General features: G+C 42.5%; 1 protein-coding gene across 2 annotated transcripts in view; it reads left to right on the plus strand.

The window, feature by feature from the left end:
• Nucleotides 1-8519: 8519 nt before the first annotated feature.
• Nucleotides 8520-20422, plus strand: part of LOC139344366 (serine/threonine-protein kinase PAK 3) — a 28932-nt gene continuing 17029 nt past the window's right edge. The window contains exon 1 of one of the 2 annotated variants that reach the window (XM_070982464.1): nucleotides 8520-8741. The gene's annotated coding sequence lies outside the window, so the exon portion shown is untranslated. The remainder of the gene's footprint in view (nucleotides 8742-20422) is intronic. The other variant, XM_070982463.1, reaches the window with a different exon arrangement.

Genomic DNA, 20422 nt, shown 5'->3' on the forward strand with positions numbered 1-20422 from the left:
GAACCAGCAGGTCAACATGCTCTCTAAAGTACGTTGATATTGTGATTTCAGGTGATCTTTTAGCTGATGTGTTGGGTTCTCAACCTCATACATAATTCATTCAAGTTTTGTCAACATCTGATGATAATGTGTGCTGGACAAACAAATGAATAGACTGATGATTCAAACTCTCCAAACAGCATAATCTGCCCAAAGTAAAGGTACTGTCACTTTTTCTACTAAACTTGAATTTAATAGCACATCACAAAATTATAAGATCATGAAAGTGTGTAAACAATAAAAAGGTTTCTATTGGTTGTTATTTGAGAGAGAAGTTCTGTTAATACCCACTAAATGGTTTCCAGGGTCGTAGATGCTTCAGTATTTCCTCCACACACTGAGCACACAGTCAGAATTGGGTGGCGTGAGATGTGTCTGATGGATGAATGAATTGAAGAATGGAGACCAAGCCGGAGTTGTCCTTTCATTAATGTGAGGGGATGACAAAATGGCAGATCGAAATGCCATTTGCAGTCTTGGGAGGAAACGTGCCACGATAACCTTTGATGTGACTAATTAGATTACAGAGCAAATTATTCTGCAGAAATCAAAAGGAAAGTTGTTAATGAAATCAACGGGGCAGATATCTGGAGTTAAACTGCAGAGCCTTTGGCTGAATAAAACTGTGCGGTTTAGAATTTTAATAACTGAAAAGAAAAGGTGTTAATCCACCAGGACCAGGTTTTTGGTAAAAATGCCTCCTTCTTAACATGCATGAAGAAGAGCCTTGAGGACGTGGCCACTCGAGGAAAACAGAGACTCACTGCAAAGCAAATATGAACATACCATTCTACTCTCACTCTATGGTGCCGTGCTGCCGGGGAGTGTGCACCGTTTCTGACCCACCTACGAATCCTCATGTGAACTGACAAGGTAGCCTCCCAGTTGCCCGACACAAACACTGACAAGCAGATTACGACTTTCCATCGGGCCCGCCTGGCCTCTTCATTTTCAAAGCTACATGCTGCTGGCTGCATTCAGATTAGTTATTGAACTGTCCAAGCAAAGGGAAACAAGGCCGCTTCAGAGACACGGCACACAATAAGCCAGCTGTCAGTGGGAGGGGCTTGTGCAGACCAGGGTTGTCATGGATAGGACTTTTTGTGTTGTGTTGCCCTCTGAGAGCTGATAGGTGCTCCTGTATGAGGCCGCCATGCACTGATTAGTATTGACACAAGGCTTGTTTGAGGACAAGCAAGTGAGCAGCATTAAAGAATTATTATTTATTATGTATTCAGCCCATCAGCAAAGGTGAAGTGAATGTGGATGCACTGTGGTTTGTGAATGAGGGAGCACAGGGTGGGAAGTGAGTGCATCTGTTGCATATTAACAATAAGGAAAACCAGGCAAACCTGATTTTATTAAGATTGGTTGCTGGATTTGAATGCTGCTGTTACCGCTGACCACTGGCCGCTGACCCCACACATCCTTTTTTATAATACTGTGTCACCACTGAATAATAACTGACCTTTATACACGCTCGCACAAACCCCTCTGTCTAATCCCCCGTGGCCACTCATTTTCCACCCCCACACCTGCTTTACATTCAAAGGTGTGTCCCTGAGCTTCTTCTTAGCCGCATCAGAGCTGATGTCCTTGCAAAATGTTTTAAATCACTTAACTGCGTGTGCTCACTCTGCGACACTGAATGATGTACCTGTGTTACTGAAATAATATCAGGCTGGAGTTATTTGGTTCTATGGTTTTAGATTGTTATCCATAACCAAGCCAGGTCATTTTTTTTGTTTCATTAGTTTCACAAATCTTAGCTAACCTCCCTGATTGTTACACTCAGCTGATCGCTACACATCATTTTAGATGAAATAAGATATAAATATTTAATCCGCATGCCTAATACCTGCTGTCTTCCCCCTCTTCCCATGTTACCAAGTCCCATCAGCTTCATTTACCATGATCATCAGTTCGGAGCTGCCTCATTTTAAGATCATTTAAGTGTAAGATGGATTTGTATATTGTAGATTTCACTGTCACACAAATGTCATAATGAAAATCCCCTGATCTCTCCTAAGAACGGATTTAGCAGGCTGTGTCAAAACCCAGAGGTTGCAGTGTGTTGAGGGGGAAAAGTTGCATTGTAATGGTCAAAATACTACAGCAGGATGAGTCTGTGCATCAGTGTAGAGCAAGAAAAGCAAAGAGGAAGTTATGCAATGTAGTTGTAGTACGGCAGTTGTCATTACACTATCCACTGTGTTCAGGTTTCATACACATCTCTACAGTTTTGCAGTGTTGACTCAAGAATTTCCCTGGACAGCCGTGGGGATAGATGTGTTTCACCGGGAAATGAATGAGTTGCTTCCAGGATGTGATTCTACCCCGAGTGCAAATAAAATTGTTTTGATATCGTCGTGTTTTATCAGCTCAAATTGGTTTAGCATCACAGGACATCGTGTAATAGATTTACAGGCAAACAGCCATCCTCGTTTCTCATTAAACACATCATACCAGCCTCAAAGCCATCAGACTATGATACTGCAAAATGTCAATAAGACCCCCGTCCACACGCAAACCGCACACACCACCCCCACATAACCACAGATTATCAGCGTGTGGATAAAGGAATCGTGCTTGATGGCACAAACTAGCGTTCACGATCCAAAACATACTGTAGCACGAGTTACAGGAAATGCCCCCTCTTAGCCTCAGCATCCACTTTGAGTAAGCACGCTGAAAACATCTAACATAGCCCACATTTAAAATCTTGGCTAAACAGCCAAGGTGTTAAGTGCACAACATTAAACCATGCTGTAATCTGTAATTACTGCGCTCAGCTGTCAGCGCTTACATTACTGTTGAGCATTTTGCACTGAAAAATGGGGAATGGACTTAATGAGCTCTTGTAGGACTGTGGGTAACCTATCAATACCACAATCAGCAGGATAGAGGCCTACTAACCTCAATTATTTTCCTTTGGGGGTAATCTCTGCTGTGCCAGCGAACACAAAAAGTAGTTTTCCTGTTTGCGAATGTGGCTGTAGCATGGATGAGCGTGACCTATTATCTTTTACATGCCAAGTTACCAGTGGAGGGCTTACAGAAGTTAATCTGATGCGGTAAAATGAAGAGCATTTAATACACTGTCCATACCAGCCCTCTCTCTTCTGTTTTTAGCCGCTGACATCAGGACACTTAGACAAATACTGCAAAATGCTGCATATATGATTTTTGTTGCTGGATTATTTGTGCAACGTATAGTCAGATCATTGTATCAATCAAAGCAGCTTTTCAATGCAATCAAGCTTGATTTTGTGAATATTACTGCTGTCATTATTGCAAAATCAACTTTTACAAAACAGTATAACTCCACTCCACCACACAGTAGCTGTTTCTTTCATTCTTGGATTCAGCCAAAGAGACAGGAGTACTATACTTGAGACTTTGACGTATGAAACCAGCAGAAAACAAACGAATCATGACAGTGCACTCTCCTACCTGATGTCAGCATCAACTAAAAGAAAATTACACAGTTGTTACTACAAGACATATTTTCAGGCACAGGTGAGAGGTGAGAGATTGTATTGATTTCAGTAGCAGAAAGTGAAGTTCAGATCAGTGGGATTCACGTACACACTTCATCTCTTCTCATATATCATCATTTCCTGCGAGGCTTGCATGTCTCCCTGAACCTCCGCTCCCGAGGCACAGTGAACTCTACCATAATGTGATCATCTAAACCTTAATTTGATAGGGTTTATTCAGTAGTGATTGACCAGCGCTGTGATTATTTGATTCTAGACCAAAGAACCTATCATCTCCAATTTCTTCCTTCCATTTTGCAGAATGAAACATTCTTCCTGGATGGATGAGGAAGGAGGTTTAGGAAATGCTAATGCACATGAGCAGTGATGAAATTTCGCAGTCATATTGCAAACATTCATATTGCAAACAGTCATACAAAAAAGTGTGTGATGTGTCTGTTGATGGACTTTATAGCTGGCCTTGCTGGTTGGTAAACCAAAGGGATCTCCAGCTGATGAAAAATTGACCAGGATTGCAAAGCCTCACTAAAATGAGAAAAATGTTGAGCACACACTGCAGCAATGCACTATATTTCCTTTAGCCCTGAAGGCAACATTTTTCAAAGAACCCAAAAGAGGCTCACGTTGAATCCATTATACTAATAAACATAAGAAATACAAAATACATACAAACAAGACTAAGAGTCTACAGCCAGGCAGCTTTTTGGCGTTGTACTAAGTGGTGCTTTGTGCTAAATGCTAACATAAGCATGCTACGTAACATTCTCACAATGACAATGCTAACATGCTGATGTTAGCATGTATAATGTTTACCATGTTCACGGTCTAATTAATCATGTTTGAATGCTAACGTGCTGATTCCTTCTAAACACCTGAGCTGAGGTTGATGGGAAAATGGAAACAGGAGTATCTTTTCCACCAATAAGATGGCGCGACATTTCACTAAAAGCTATCAATCACCCAGGAACCATGAATATCTGTACTACATTTTGTGCCTATCCAAACAGAACATGTGGAAATATTTCGCTGGATAAATGAAAGCATTGGTGGCTCCAGCGCCACCAGCATCACCAAAGTCATTAGGATTCATCTTCTTGGCACCCTGAATGTTTGTGCCAAATTTCATGGCAATCTATCAAATAGCTGTTGAGACATTTCACATAAAAACATAAGTCTCAACCTCACAGTGACACTAAAAGGAAAAGTCAGGGCATCACCAAAGTCAACAGGATTCATCACATGGGCACAGTGAACATTAAAACTTTCATGGCAGTCCATTCAAGAGCTGTGATTTTTCAATCTGGACTAACAGACCAACATCCATAAAACCACACCTGTAGCGTGGCTAACAGGCCTCTTGTAATAGACTAGATTAGTATTATGACACAAGATGCAATATACACTTGTTTGTAATTTGCTGCAAAGATCTAGATGCCACATTACAAGATGAGAACACTTTTTTAGGAACCTACCTGATTATGCTACTGATTAGATTAGATTAGTCATTATTTTTAGTATTATTAGTGTCTGTAGGTGATATAGATTATATTTAGAAAGCATTTCCCCACACTGCTCACAGACAGAGCTTATTACAAAATGTCACAAAAGAGATGTTCTCTGCCTGCGAGGATATTTATAGGATTCATTATATAAACCTGATCACTGACAGCAGCCTATGGATACTAGTAAATCGTGCTCCTCCTCACTGCAGCTGCAGGTTGTTCTGTCAGCTGCTGATCTGAGCGTTCGCTGCCAAGCTTTAGGCAAGGATCTGCCTCGCGTAGCCGATTACTCTGCTAAGTTCATGAGTAAATATCACATATTCAGGAGAATGGAGAAAATATTGTGTCAGTCAATATCTGCCGGAGCTGAGAGTGTTTGAGATGTGAGACCATATAAAAGCAGAGGGGGATGCTGTGTGTAGATGAGAGATTTTGTTCTTTCATGTGACTGTTTGTTGTGCTGGTCGTTAATTAAAGCATTCTGTGACTTACAATGAGGGAGCAGGTATGTGTTCAGTACTCCGAAAGGACACGACAACAACACACGTGGTTGATAAAGGACACACACAGGCTTGTGTCTGTGACCTTTCGAATCATTGTCGCCATCCCAGTTTGTTTCTTTTAGAGTGCTCATCTCACGGAGCGGACTAAGCACGTTAATCCAGGTGAAACATTCAATCCCTACTTCATTTCATTGTTAAATCTACTTGAATCTACAAAATGAAGGGGAAAAAAAAGGTTAAAGAAGGACTGAAGCATCCAGATTCTGGCCCCATGAGGGCCACCATGAATGTCAGGCCTGACCCCGTGCACAGCAGCAGAGGGCTTACAGTTACGGAACTAACAACCCTTTATACTGGTACAAGAAAAGTCATTATGCCATGACATTCACCATGTTGTGGACGTCATAAACACAGTTGGCCAAATTGTGGTTGCTTTGGTACAAGAAACGAAACTTTTTGAAATTGATTCTAGTTGTGGTTTCTCTTGAATCCAGGGTCATGTGGTTTAGGTTAACAGTGACCCTGAAGTGGTCATGTGTTTGAGAGTGTTTGCCTGTTCATTTGTTGGACCTGTGATGCACAGCTGACCTGTCCAGGGTATTTCCTCTCCATCAGCCAAAGGACTGCTGGGGCAGCCCCAGACGCTGACTATTCATAATTACAGTCAATTATAGTCACATGTGCGGAGGTCATAAGCATGGAAAATTAATGAACTGGTTGTTGCTGTTGTCTGAAACTCATAGTAGGATTAGATCTGACTACAATATGCGGTCAATGTCCTGAAAGTACAACATCTCAGAGGCTAAGAGTTGTGTCATTTTGACAGTTTCTGTATCAACTGTGCCTCGCCGCAAAGCCTCTTCTCTTCTTTCAGATGTTTGCATGGCACTGCTGAACTCAATTTACGTTTGCATTTCTCTTTCCTGTCGGTGTCGGCAGGGTTCAATCGGGTCTTGTTATTGCAACACTTGCGTGCCTGCAAAGCTGGAGAAAAAATATGTACTGTCAAAAAAGACATGCATTGGATTATTCCTGATTTTCTTCAGATGTTTTAAATCCCCAAGACTTCAAAAGCCCGATATGATTGTTCAACTACAAATTTCAGACATTTATAAACAATTATTGTATTCTGTAATCAAAATTAACCCCAAACATTTTATTCTTGGGTTTCTCAGAAAATATGATTGCAGTTTATTAAAAACATTGCAAAGGCCACCTTCTAGTGTGAGTGAAGGATTATAATGAACCCCGTCTTCTTGAAATCATCAGACTCTCCATCTGAGCGAACACTGTCACAGAACAGCCATATTACTCTCCGACGAGGAATCGACATTACAGGGGTTGTCAGGACAACCAGCCATGATTCACAGAGCCTCAGATAGGCCTCCACCTTGGGCTAGAAGCACTAGCCATGAGACTGAGCAGATGCTGTACCAGTCAGCCAATCACAGGTGAGATAGAGGAAAAAGATGACATCATAGGCAAATTAGGGCAAACGCAGCGAGTTCTTTGGTTGTCGTCTCCGCCTGCTTATGAACCTGGAGGCACCGATAGGCTTTGAAAAAAGGAAAATGTAGGTGTTCGGAAGATAAGTCTTAACATTCAGGAAAAAGATTTTGTTTTACATTTTTTCCAAATGTGGAAACTCAGCCATGATAAAATATTTCATAGAAAAAAAAAAATGAAATACTGTATTTTTATCAGACATTTAATTTAAATTACTTGTCAAGCAGACAAAACTTATAATAGGAGTGAAACTAGCATTACAGTGAATAAACATCACATCAGCAGTATTTGGGTTTGCCTGAAGTGATCCGATATGTCATAGATTACCTTATAGCAACAGGGAATTTATGATATCAATAACTTAGTAATGAGCAACAGTACAGAGTGAACAGAGTTCACATCTCTGTTTGTTTTTGTGAAATTAACATCCTAAGACATAGATGACAGGCAGTGGAGCGAGTTTCTTATATATTCCAGCAGCATCTATTTGTAAAAAAGAAAACTTTACACATATAGATTAACAGATTAAATTAACAGATAATTAATTCTGTTTATTTTGAGGACTGAGACAATTTTGAATCAATTAACCCCCCTTCCTACACAAAATGAACTTGTAATAGTCCACTTACCACAGATAATATCAACATTCAGGTGGTGTTTGTGATAAATTTGAGAAATATTCATATTTTGGCATTTGATTAGTTGTGTTCTGCTTCTCTCTCACAGCACTTTTGGAGCAAATTATTTTCATTTTCAGTCATATTTTTACTATTTAGGGCTGCAAGGTGGGGCAGCAGGTAGTGCGCGTGCCTCACAGCAAGAAGGTGGCAGGTTCGATTCCCGGGTCGGGCCTTTCTGTGTGAAGTTGGCATGTTCTTCCCGTGCATGCGTGGGTTCTCTCTGGGCACTCCGGCTTCCTCCCACAGACCAAAAACATGCTCATTAGGTTGATTGGTGACTCTAAATTGCCCCTAGGTGTGAGTGTGAGTGTGAATGGTTGTGTGTATGTGCCCTGCGATCGGCTGGCGACCGGTCCAGGGTGTACCCCGCCTCTCGCCCGTTGACAGCCGAGATAGGCTCCGGCCCCCCCGTGACCCCGAAAGGGATAAGTGGCATAGAAAATGGATGGATGGTTGGATTTTTACTATTTACTCCACATTGTGAAACAATAACTTTTAGAGGAGCCTGTGCATCAAATGCAGGTGCAGTCAGTTCAAAATTTGCACATAAAAAACCTTTGCAAAGCCTGTTCTTAAATATGTTGTGTCAAGTTTTACACGTCTTCCTCAAGAACTAGGCATCATAGTACTCCTCCTAACAGGTTTGGGCTGGATGTCATCCCTCCCTCCCAGCCCTCGCACTCAGCAGGTTTGGTCTGTCAAACAGAAAACCAACTGTGTCTGCCCGTTGGCTGCCTCCTCCCCCAGACGTGCTGCCTGCATTAATATTCAGCCTCTCAGCCAATGAGCAAAGCGGGGTGGATGACATCATGGGCTAGGGAACAGCGAGCAGCCAGTGAAGCATCCAGCCTGCCGAACAAGCTTGCTTTTAGGGTCAGGAACTGGTCTGACAAGAGAATGGCAATCCTGCCTTTAAACTGTCATTAGGACTGTACGGCTGACGATGAATCCACCAGAGCTGCGGGCTCAAAGGCGAAACACTGAGCAAGAGAATGTGAAGACATATTTCAGGTAATTCCCTCTCTGTGTATGCAATATGGGATGTGGAGGGGGGAGGCAGAGGAGGGAGGAGAGGAGAGGAGGAGGAGGGGGAGGCTGTGTATGTAGGGGTGCTTTGTAGCCTTTTTTTTCCCTTCTTCTTCCACTCTGCATTCTGCCCTGCTAAGGAGGCAGCTGTTTCATCAGCAGCCTGTCCGTGAGGGTGAGATGGAAATGGATGCCTGCATCAGATGGGCTGAACATGTTTGTGTGATCATATACCCCCCTCTGCATCACATCATCTCTGTATGCACTCCCTTGTGCCTCGCAAATAGCATCTTTATTGATGAGGAGGTGTTAGAATCAATGGTGGCGTTTGTACAGGCCTTGTGTGTGTGTGTGTGTGTGTGTGTGTGTGTGTGTGTGTGTGTGTGTGTGTGTGTGTGTGTGTGTGTGTGTGTGTCAGTCCAAGAGAAATGCAGCAGCTGCAGTGGCAACACTGGAACAAAAAAGAAGCAATGCTATTTTGGGTCTGTACACCCGAGGCTGACGGATGGATCAGAGCTGTATGTGCTGTGGATGGGGGGGTGATGGATGGTTAATATGCTGATGGATGCTCTTTTGTTATCTCTGCACTGCCTCACCTATGGCCCTTCTAGGGAGGCTTTCATGAAGAAATGGCTTTTATTTCCATTCCCATCTTTCAATGATCACACACACGCAGAGCAGAGACGTGCCTCTGTGTCTTAACATGGATGTGTGTAGCAGTTTCATGGCGGCTGTAGTGACAGGGAGATATACAACATCTGGTCACCTGACTTCACTGGGGATCGGAGTGGGGGCGGGGGCCGGCTGAGCTATTCCGTCTCGGATTCTCCCACAGCCATCGGTGGTGGAGGAGGATGGAAGGATTGACTAGTGCGGTACGAGCCGAACGTGTGTCTCCCCATCACCTCTGCTCATTTAGACTGTGGTGTCAGAGCTAACGTGGAGGGAGGGAGAGAGTCCCCTCCCAGGAAGCGCAGTCATCCTCCGGTTTGCGAGGAGCCGGGCCTGATGGGAAACCTGTTGTCTGGCTGTCGTGTGAAAGAGGGATGTGAGGGAGTCATGTCAGTGATCGAGGGAGGGTGAGATGATAGTAGAGGGGAATTGGGGGATGGGATTCTGGAGGTGCTACTCCCTTTGAACACTGGCCTGTTATATTGATATAGATGTGATTCATGCCCTTCCATTCACCACTAATCTAACTGTCCGGACATCCAACACCATGACTGCACTCCATTCTTCTTTCACTGCGTCCATCCAAGGGTTTGTGTCTCCCCCTGTCTTTTTGAAATATTAAGGTGATAAAACATAAACTGCCATGGCCACTCCTTTGCCCTTTTTCTGTTTGATAATCTAATCTATAGTTTCTCCCTGATATTCAGTGGGAAATGTGCCAGTACAGCACATTACACAGCACTGAGTTTGGCAGAAAAGACACCAGGCCTACAGTAGTAATCTAATGCAGTCACAGTCAGAAGGCAGGGAGACAGAGATGCCATGATTCACCCTCTGAGCACAAGTGTTTGGTATGTATACATCCTGGTGTTCAACGGATCTGTCAAACTGTTGCTGGGTCTTAAGATGCTGTGCTCCACCTGCCACTGGCATTATATATTCATCACACCTCTATCTACACAGACCTGTTACAGGAAAAATGGACCGTTAATATGTGTGTATTTTGCATGTCTGTGCAGGTCTGGGTAGAGCTGCTTTCCACCAGTGTGTGTGGTTTTCATGCTCCTCATGAAAATTTGATGTTTGCAAAGAAAGAGCACAGACAGAGGCCACCGCCAGTGAAAAGGTGGCAATGTTTCAGGTCTGATATACCGTACATGTGCGTTCTATAGTCCTGAAAATAGCAATAGTAAAGCTGCACCCTATAAGTATTTACTGTTTATAGTTTAAACATGAAGCATGCAGGCAAAATCCAAGCTTATTGTGGCTTGGCTTTTATATATGCAAGTGTTTTCACAACTGCCCCGTGTGATCAGCTAACACAACCAAAAGTGCCATTACTTTTATTTTTATGAATCAGATGGTTTCTGGTGAGCACTGTGCATTAGACAGAATTGCCTCGCAGGATTGAAGGGAAGGAAACATCATTTACTAAATCATCACAGCAAAATCCACATTTAGATGGTTACTCTTCAACAATCCTTATGTGCGCTGTAATAAATGAGGATATGCGTTTCCCTGCTTCACCAAAGAAATGACAGTTTTGTTTGAATAATAAAATATTTTATTCTAGTTTCAGTTGACAGGCAGGTATTTTGTGTGATGCTAGAAAAAGCATTGTGGAGGAGCCTACCAGGACCTTCTTATCTTGAAAGTAGAAGTTTCATTCTCCTTTGTTTTACTTTTTTTTTTCTTGTATGACCATCTGCCCAGACCTGTGACACCAAAATGAAATGGTACTATCTAATCAGTCCCCACACATCAACACAAACTGCCTTACACCTTTATTTAACACAGTCACATATTAAAACAGAACTCTATTTGCACACTGAAGCGACCTGAAGCTTGTCTTTTTTCAGCGTGTCTGCCTGCATGTCTCCATGGCTTAGTGTGCACTTCTGGGCTTCCCCATGTTTTCCACTGGCCAGTGTAACCCAACACACACAGCTTCTCTTACCTCACCTCGGCTAACAAAAGCAGTGGACACTGGACCTCGTCTTGGCTTGTGGCCTGCTAACTGGGCTGCCTGAAATATGATAGTGGGACACACAGCGCACGCAAGTCGGCCTCCATCTGTTGAGGACTTAGTCCGGATGAGTTATGCTGCTATTGTCCAGCGCAGTTATCGTTTAGGACTCTCGTTGACAGTTTAGAAATGTGCAGTGGCCTCATGTGGCGTTTGTGTGTGTTTAAGGGCATGGCTGTGTGAAGCGGAGCAGTAGTCTTGTGGTAGGTGTGTCAGGGCTACAGTCTGTGTGTTGTGGATTAGCATGTAGGATTGGAAGCCATCTGGCCATTTTGTCTCAGAAAGGGGAGGGGGAGTAAGTGAGAGAGATGGATGGAGAGAGACAGGGAGAGAGTAACAGAGGAAACACTCACACACTGACACATTGACACAGCTCCCTCCGTAATCTCCCTACTTGATGTCTGTTGCTACTTAGAATAGGGCTGCTTGTGTGTGTGTTTCCTATGCGCGTGTCCCTGTGCACTTTGTGACAAAGATAGTCCTTCTTACGCTGTGTCTGATGCATCAAACACAAATTGCAAAACGCGGCTTCGAGGGAGTCAGAGAAACGTCTCGGGAGGATTCGAGATTCCAGAAAGCAAGACAGCCTTCACAGTAAGAGGGTGCGATGGGTGAACAGAGGCTGTAGAGAATGAGCAGATAAAATGTTGCAGAGGAGGAAAAGGGTTCAGGTGGTTTAGAAGATTAACAAGTTTCACTGTGTCCGGAGTGTGCGGAGAGTTGTGGAGTGAGCTTCTGAACTTGAATTTGTTTGAAGATAAAGAGGCTGCAGAATGTAAAATGTTGGAGGCCATCACGTGGCCATGAGTTTTCAGAGAGGGGAAAGGTTTCAGGTGACTTCAGATGTGGTTCAAGAGGTGACTGTTTCGTCCAATAAAGAACTGCTCTGATTGCCCTCTTGTGGATTTCCTGAGGTGAGACCTTCACATATGCTCCACCTATCATATCTGTATTTAAGATAGAGAGACTTAAGTTTCAACTAGAGTTTAGAGGCAGTGAGCTGACATGAAACAATTACAAGCACAAAATTAAGCTCACTTGTGAAATAGGTGCAAAATTCTGGAAAAGCTGTTGTAACTCCAGGTAGAAGAGAATTACTCATCTGTCAGAAATAAATAACACATTCGAAGTGGAGATCATCCAGAGTGGTGTTGTCTCACTGTTTCTTAGCCTCCAAACAAACTATATGGAATTCACTTTCTTTTCTCAACTGCATGGAGGTGCAACTATCATGTGTGGAAACACACCGCCTCTCAGTTGATTCACTTGTTGATACAGACAGTGCTCTCATGGTAGTATTTGTCTATGCAAAACCGTAATGCAGCTATATACATTTGGCAAGGGAGAGGTAATCAAAATTAAATGCATAGCTAGTTCTAGTAATGACATAATGGCTAGAGTATTATGTGCATTACAGTTGTAGAACATAGAAACAGGCTGTCTGCGAGACACAATGGAGAGAGGCAGATTATTTTTTCCCCATACGTGAGGGATTTTACGCTTCAGATAACTGACTTTGCATGCATGCAAACTATACAGTCCTGGAAAAAAATACTGTCAAGAGTGACAGCATGCACATATCTACAAGCTGCTTTCACTCTTCCCATGTTCACTTTACAGTGGGTGAGTTTTAACCCTTTCAACTTGACTCAGAGCAGGTGCACCAGCTGGCATTGCAGGAGGGAACTCGCTCCCCTCTCTGCCTCCAGCTGGCATTCAAATATGCCCACCCATGCCACACTAATGCAAAAAAAACAACAAAAAAACCCACTTTGGTGTCTGAAAGCAGACAGCACAACATCAGCAGCCTCACTTGTGCTTGGTGCTCACTTGTTAGGTCCAAACTTGTAACTCAAAGCATCTGTTCTGGAGTAAGAAGGCAAAGATTGGATTGAAGAGTGACCAGTTAGAGTAGAAGAGCCCGTTAGTCAGGGTCAGGTAGGTTTTGCTTAGTTTTTGATCACATGCAACCAAACATAGTAGGCCTGTCTGATTGCTCACATGCCTCCATGCAATGCTTTCAATGTAAGATATGAAATAAAAATTCATAAAATTCAATATCACAGAATATTATTTGAAACTCAGTGACGCTTACTGTGAGGGTGTGAAGGACAGTCGAGTCGCCTCCAATCGTTTTGCTCGTCATGTTGAAAACTGATGTATTGTATGGCTCATTACTTACAGTATATTCATTCCATTCATGTATTCATGGGTTGCAGCCATCAACATGGGACATAACTATGAGGATTACTTGGAATGTCAAAATCGTATGAAGTATTCAAGGTTTTGAGAATCCCTGTGGACGACTGGTCCAAGATGCATAATTTAGAGCTGCTGTGTATTCTGTTTGATTCAGCCAGAGTTACCCAAGTCTCCACAAGCCCCCAGCTTCCAAATAAAGGCAAAATATCATATAAAAGGTATTCAAGCTGTCGAGTTAGTGACATAAACCGCTGAACCAAGTCAGCAGCGGCTACGAACTTCTGCACCCATCTCGTGTCTTTATTTTGGACCTGAACCTTGTGCACACCAATTCATCTTTATAATTTCTGAAGTCTTGAATTCAACGCATTAATGCAAAAATCCTTCCGTGGGCTTCATATGTCAGGACTGAAAATAAGGCAGTTCATTCTGTCAGAGAGAATAGAAAAGCTATCATAATGTATCAGTACAATAAATAGTCTGTCAGACAGGAAATGCCTCACAGAATAAACTAGCAGTTATACAAATGTGCTTTGAATAAAATGAGGAATTTCTGTCAGAGAGGAATAATCTGTCAAACCAGACCAGCAGTCTCAATGAGTTTAGAACTAAGGGAGCAAATTGGATCGCTTTTAATATCTTTTGTCCACTTAACAGAATGAGCGATATTTTTAAGCACATTTATAGGGCTGGTGGTTCATTTTGGACAGAGGAAACTGCATCACTTTAAAGCACTTATTCGACTGTTAACTCACCCAGAGAGAGCAGCTCAAACTGTCAGAACATGGAGCAGTTTTGTCAGCTGCGACTGTTCAGTAGTTTTATTCCATGCTTTTAATTTAATGCTGTTTACTGCCGCTGCTGCTGCTGCTGCTGACGTGTCCTCCGCTGACGTGTGCGCCCAGCTAATTACATTAGCTCAGAAAACACCTGCCAAAACTATTAGTTGGAAATGTCGATTCAAAAATCTGATGAAAATGAGAAAACGAACACGACATCTAGCCAAACTGTGTGCGCGTGCACGTGCATGTGTGGATATGAGAGAGCAGCACTGGGGGGAAGTTCACCCAAACTAAATATTAAATGACGCAGCGAGCTCTCAAGCCTCCCCAGCAGGGGAGTTTGGGAAAGGATCATGGCTGGTGAAATGAGAGTCATGCTGGATTGTAGGCTGTGGTGAATAAATGGGGTTTGAGTGCAGACTAACCTGTTTTTTTTTCTGCTTTGTTTGGGATACGAGGAATGTTATGCCACAGCTCGCGAGCAGACGGTTAGTTAATAGTAAAGATGTCGACCGGGGAGGTTATTTATCATCATGCTTTTTCAATTTCATTAGTGCTGCCGCTGATTAGCATTGGCAAATAAGATCAATGTGGCGTTCAAACAGCCAAACAAAAGGTGCATTGCTTTTCATTTCACTTAGATTCAGTGAGAATCAGAAATGAACGTGGAATCTTAAGGTGGATATCTGGAAGATGTCAACTCAAACAGCTCAACCTGAGATATGCATTGGATGCGTTTCTGTGGAGTTTAGGACCTCTACTTGTCTTTTGCGTGGAAATCTGCTGTGTGACCCAGTTTCACTGCTGTGTAATTTTTTGTCTATGTAGAGTTTGCGAGTTAAAGATACGCAACAATCAAACACACATCTGGCTGGTGGCTAATAATAGATCCCTGGTAGGAGATGTTTATGTACTTGTGCTGTGTGTAAAACATGATTGCATAACAACTGCTTGAATAAACTGGAGTGTTTCTTGTCATTTTCGCTCACAGTGAAAATAATCCTGATGGGATAATATGTGAATCAACAGTGTTTCAGATGTCAGAGGGATGTAATAGGTCAGTGTGAATGGACATTCAAAGTGGTTTGCCTTTGATATTGTGTAATCATGCTCTAGTTAGCATATTATGAACGAGTATAAGCCTTTTATACCAACATGATTAAAAGATGTTCGTGTTCAACATGTTCACGGCTTTCTCCCGAGGCATGTGTGGCAGCTAAAAATAGAAGTTGGAAGAAAAAGTTTGATTTTGGCATTTTCGTTCGGCGACGAAACCCAGGAATGATTTTCCTGCTATGAAGCAATTAACACACGATAGATGAAACAATTTCGCACTTTCTGAGAGGTGACAACAACTGAATCAATATTTATGAATATGTAGTAAAGCATTTGTCAAGCTCTTGTTCAAGCATCATTAATATGCTATTGAGTTTATATTAATTGTTGGCTGCTGCTGCTGCTGCAATCAATGAAATACGAAACAGGATCTTTTGCACTTACAGTGAAGTGAGATTTAGTTCACGAGTTAAGAATAAGCTCACACACCCCTGTCTCACCTGCCCCCCTGTTACAAGCAAACTGACGAGGCTGCTGTGCCTTTCAAGAAGCCAACATGGCAGCTGTATGCAAAGTCGAGTTACTGAGTCGAGTAGAAGGAGGGGGCCAAAGCAAAGAGGTGGAGCCTCATCAGACAAAAGCTGATATGTCAGGAATTATCATAGCATGGTAACGAAGTCACAGACGTCAACAATAGCAGATGTATTCTAATGTTTTGGAAAATCCAGGTTAGATGTGTGTTTCGTGTGTTGTCAAACTGCAGCCCTTTTAGGCTCCATTCTACTGATTAAACACCTGGATTTCTAAAATTGATTGTACATGTGCAAAAACTGGATTGAATAAACAAGACATAACATGTTTATTAGTGAGATTCAGAGATGTTGGTTGGCAGATTTATATACCTTTGGAAAGAGCCAGTTTTCAGTGTTTGTGCTAAGCTAAGCTAAGCTAAACTAACTGGCTGCTGGGAGTAGTTTCATATACACCAGACTGGTTTGAGAGTGGTATCAGTCTTCTCATCTGACACTCTGCAAGACAGCTACTATTTAAAGAAACCCTGTTGCCAGACAACATTTTTCTGATTCCGCAAAAGCCTGGATTAGACTTTTTAAATTTCATGGCAGCAATTTTAAAATTCTTTATTTCTACCATATAGCATAGCATGACATAGCTATGGTTTGGGTTAGGTCAGGTCAAGTTTGTGGTCATGGTTTTAAGAAAAGGGAACATTAATCCCAGGTCTGTGTAAGCCCATGTGAGCGCAGTCAAAAAACTCAATTTTGCTCAATGTTCAATTTTTCTATAAACTCCAAAAAAAAAGAAAGAAAAATTAGATTATAGGATTTCCTTTTAGATCCTTTGACTACATGAGGGTTTGATCCAGTGACCACAAATTCTCCTCCTGTCCCTTTCAAAGGGAGTCTGTTTTAACAGCACCAAACTTCTCCTCCTCCTCCTCCTCCTCCTCCTCCTCCTCCTCCTCCTCCAGCCTTCGTCTGAAATGAAAAGGGGATGGCATTGCATGGCATCTACACTGTGACTGTGTGTGTTTCATTCTGACCTTGAGAGGCCAGTCATGTGAGAGAGTAGCATTTGTGCAGTAACATGTTGTCATCTGTGTGTCATTGGCCTCCAGCGCCTTAATGTCTGCATGAAGTTTGTGTGTTTTGTTGTGTTTCTCAGGTTTTTTTAATGTTAGTTTGTGTGTTAAAGGTTGTCAAGTGAACTGGTCTTTCTTTGCTCTTACCAGCAGTAGAATAGGCCAACTTTTCTGACTTCCAATAGAAGTACTGTATGAACAGCACGAAGATAAAGGAGATAACAATACTAAACTGCGGCTCTGGAGTGTCCCCCCCTTCCTCCTTATCCTTTGAATGTCCTCTAGCTGTCCATCCCATCCAAGTAATCAGCATCCTTCAAAGAAGCACGGCCAAAGCTAAAGCCAAGTCAAACAGAGAGCATGTCCTAATCAGGGGCATGAAGAGCCGGGCTTATGGAGCCCTCCCCCCCACTGCGGGAGCCATTACTGGGCCGCCATGGGCTCAAGATTAGAGCCTCTTCCTGTGTTAGCCATTCAAATTCAGCATTAATGTTTGAAAGAGCAGAGAAAATGCCTGCTCTTCATGGATAGATTAATATTTGATGGGGGAGAAATGTGAAAACATCCCCAGTAATGTCTGCGTCGAGCTGGTGTGTCTGTGGTGGTTCTGTGTGTGTGTGTGCGTGTGTGTGTGTCTGTGTGTGTGTTTTTTTTAGACATTCATATATCGCCATCAAAACGTCACATCCCACCAAAGCAAGCCAGGCTCAGTGAGGTTTGGTTGTGTAATCTCTGACAAATTAGCATATTGTGGATCAGTGTTACAGCTGCAGTTAGTTTTGCTGTTTGACAAAATCGGTCTCTTGATGATCTGTTTTTCCTTGTCTGCCGAAATAGTTCGGCCTCATGAAAGGCTGTTTGTATCAGGCAAAGCACAGACGTGGGGCTGATTTATGATGTTGAGAGGCTAGCCTATGTGCGTTTCAGAAATAGGAGCTGCTTGTTTCAGGGACAGTGCACTCACTGACTGCTTGCCTGCCTGTCAGTCTGCACAGTAAATAGGTCAGTGTTTTATGTGAGTGAGGAATCAGTGATGTCTGGGCCTCCATGAATCCGTCATCTTCAGCCGTCTGACTGCTCAGTCGAGCTGCTGCAGCGGCCGGCAGGTGATTAGCCAGATAGCCAAACAGCCATAGAGCTAGAAATTTGTAATATATAAAACTGGTTGCTTGTGGTTTCCTATTCTTCAGCCGGTGACTCAGATTCTCACCGCGGTCTGATGCAGAAATGACCGAAGTCAGACGCTGACATGTTTTTCAGCTGCATTATTCATCCACACTGCTCTCCAATGACAGTTTTACTGAAATTTTCATATTTATGAGCGCATGCTATACCATCTCTGTTTTATTTAAGTGTGTTCTGCATTGCATGCTCCCAAGGAGAATATCAATGGACTGATATTGCACAGTGTGATTCACCCAATAATCCTCAAGAGAATATCAATTTTATGTTTAAAGGGTTAAAAACCTCCCGCCACATCATCATTATTCGATGTTACAGCCATTGATTTTCGTCCTCTGTATTTGCTGACCAGATAGTGACCTGATTGATTAAATCCCACTCGCTGTTGTCAGGTCTTGCTTATGCTCATGTGCGCATGGTAGTGACTCCACTTTGGTGCATGACTGTAAAAGCTGTATGTCAAGAACGTGTTCAGACGATTCGGTTAATGGATTAACAAAGGCATCAGAGGAACCGTTTCCAAGCTATGATACGCTGTGAGCAGCAGTCGTACAAATGTGAGCTAGCTTGTCTGAGAGGCCAAGTTGATAAAGGTTCAAATGGTTTCATTGTGTACTGGGTTCGCTTTAATCCATTACTGGCATTTAGTTCTGGGTATTTTTGTTCCTTAATGGACAGTGTTAGGTGAGGAGGCAGACAGGAAATGGGGAGAGAGAGAGGTACAGTATGACATTCAACACTGGTTGCTGGCTGGAAATGAACCGGCAACAGTTGCGACTAGAGTTGCAATTGTACAAGAATCTATGATAACCACACGGCCAGGCAGCATGCACTGTAACCATTTAGCTACCAAGGTGCTCCATAACTGGCTTTTAAATGAAATCTGAAAAAGCATTTTGAAGCTGCTGTTTGCCAGCATGGTGAACATGGATAGCTCAGATCTAAATGGTCACTTGTATACAGCTTTTCCTCATTTGGCCCTGGTGGTAAACTATTTAGACAATACAACCTTTTAATTAAATTCAGGCTTACTGTGTCAAGTGGCATGTCCTGTAAGGCGTCCAGGACATGCCACAGTGTCTTCCCATTGTCTTGACAACTTCTTGTTGCTTTTTCGCTGTTGGGTGGTGTGATAGCCACATTGTCAGCGACTCCCTGTCGCTTTAGCATGTCAATATGTTGACATTCCTTTGTTAACAGCAGACTTTTACTGGGTTTGTTGTTAGTGACACGCCTAACCCTCCAACCTAAGAGAACCTGTTTGCTGCTGTTGTCTGAACTCACCCAGCATGATAGGAAACTGCCACCACCAGTACATGTCATTTGATCCTGGAGATGCACCAGGAAAACTATCTTCAAATGTACTCGCACGTTAAAATCTTAAAGCATTTCTCTGTAGCCGTCTGGTTGGTCACAAATAGAGTGTGCCCTGCAGCTAAGCTGAATCAACACCGAACTTTTATTTGTATAGTTAACCCATCTGTCAGGAGTGACCTGTTTTGAAGTAACTCACCACTTTCTAATGGCTATGATTGTAATCTCAATCTGAGAAAAGTTGCAGGGTTTTGTTTTATTATCTTCACTGTTGTCCAGCATTTGTCGCATCTGCACTCAGATAAGACAGAAGGGCAGCAAGTATCTACCAAGTCATTTCCTGCAGTAATTACAGAGCAGTTTGTTAATGGAAAGGATCACAATGCAGTTTCTGTGTTACATCCTGCTGCCAAGTGAAACAAAAATCTTCTTATTCTCATCACAGCACAGGCAGAGGGGGAGAAAAAACACTGTCAAGTTTATTAGAAAACATCAAGATTATGCTGGTAGTCTTTTATCTGAGAACAGTGTTTGATCTTCAAGCCTTTTTCCACATAATATGTATTGGAAAATATTTTGTCATCTAGTTTAGATGAATTAAACATTAGAGTCAGCCTAATTACACATTAATGGTTAATGATATTCAAGGGAAGAAAAACTGTTAGATTAGATGAGAAGCTGTTCCTCTCTTATGGAGAGAAGATTAAAATAGGCCGACCAAGTCAAGTTCAGTGTGTACACAAGGCTGTATTTATCCAGGAAGTAATAAGGAAATGAAGGAATCCAGTTTAAATTGCTCTAATGTGTGATCTGTATATACAATGAACCTAAA

The sequence above is a fragment of the Chaetodon trifascialis genome, chromosome 16 (assembly GCF_039877785.1).
Source record: "Chaetodon trifascialis isolate fChaTrf1 chromosome 16, fChaTrf1.hap1, whole genome shotgun sequence".
Classification (NCBI taxonomy): domain Eukaryota; kingdom Metazoa; phylum Chordata; class Actinopteri; order Chaetodontiformes; family Chaetodontidae; genus Chaetodon; species Chaetodon trifascialis.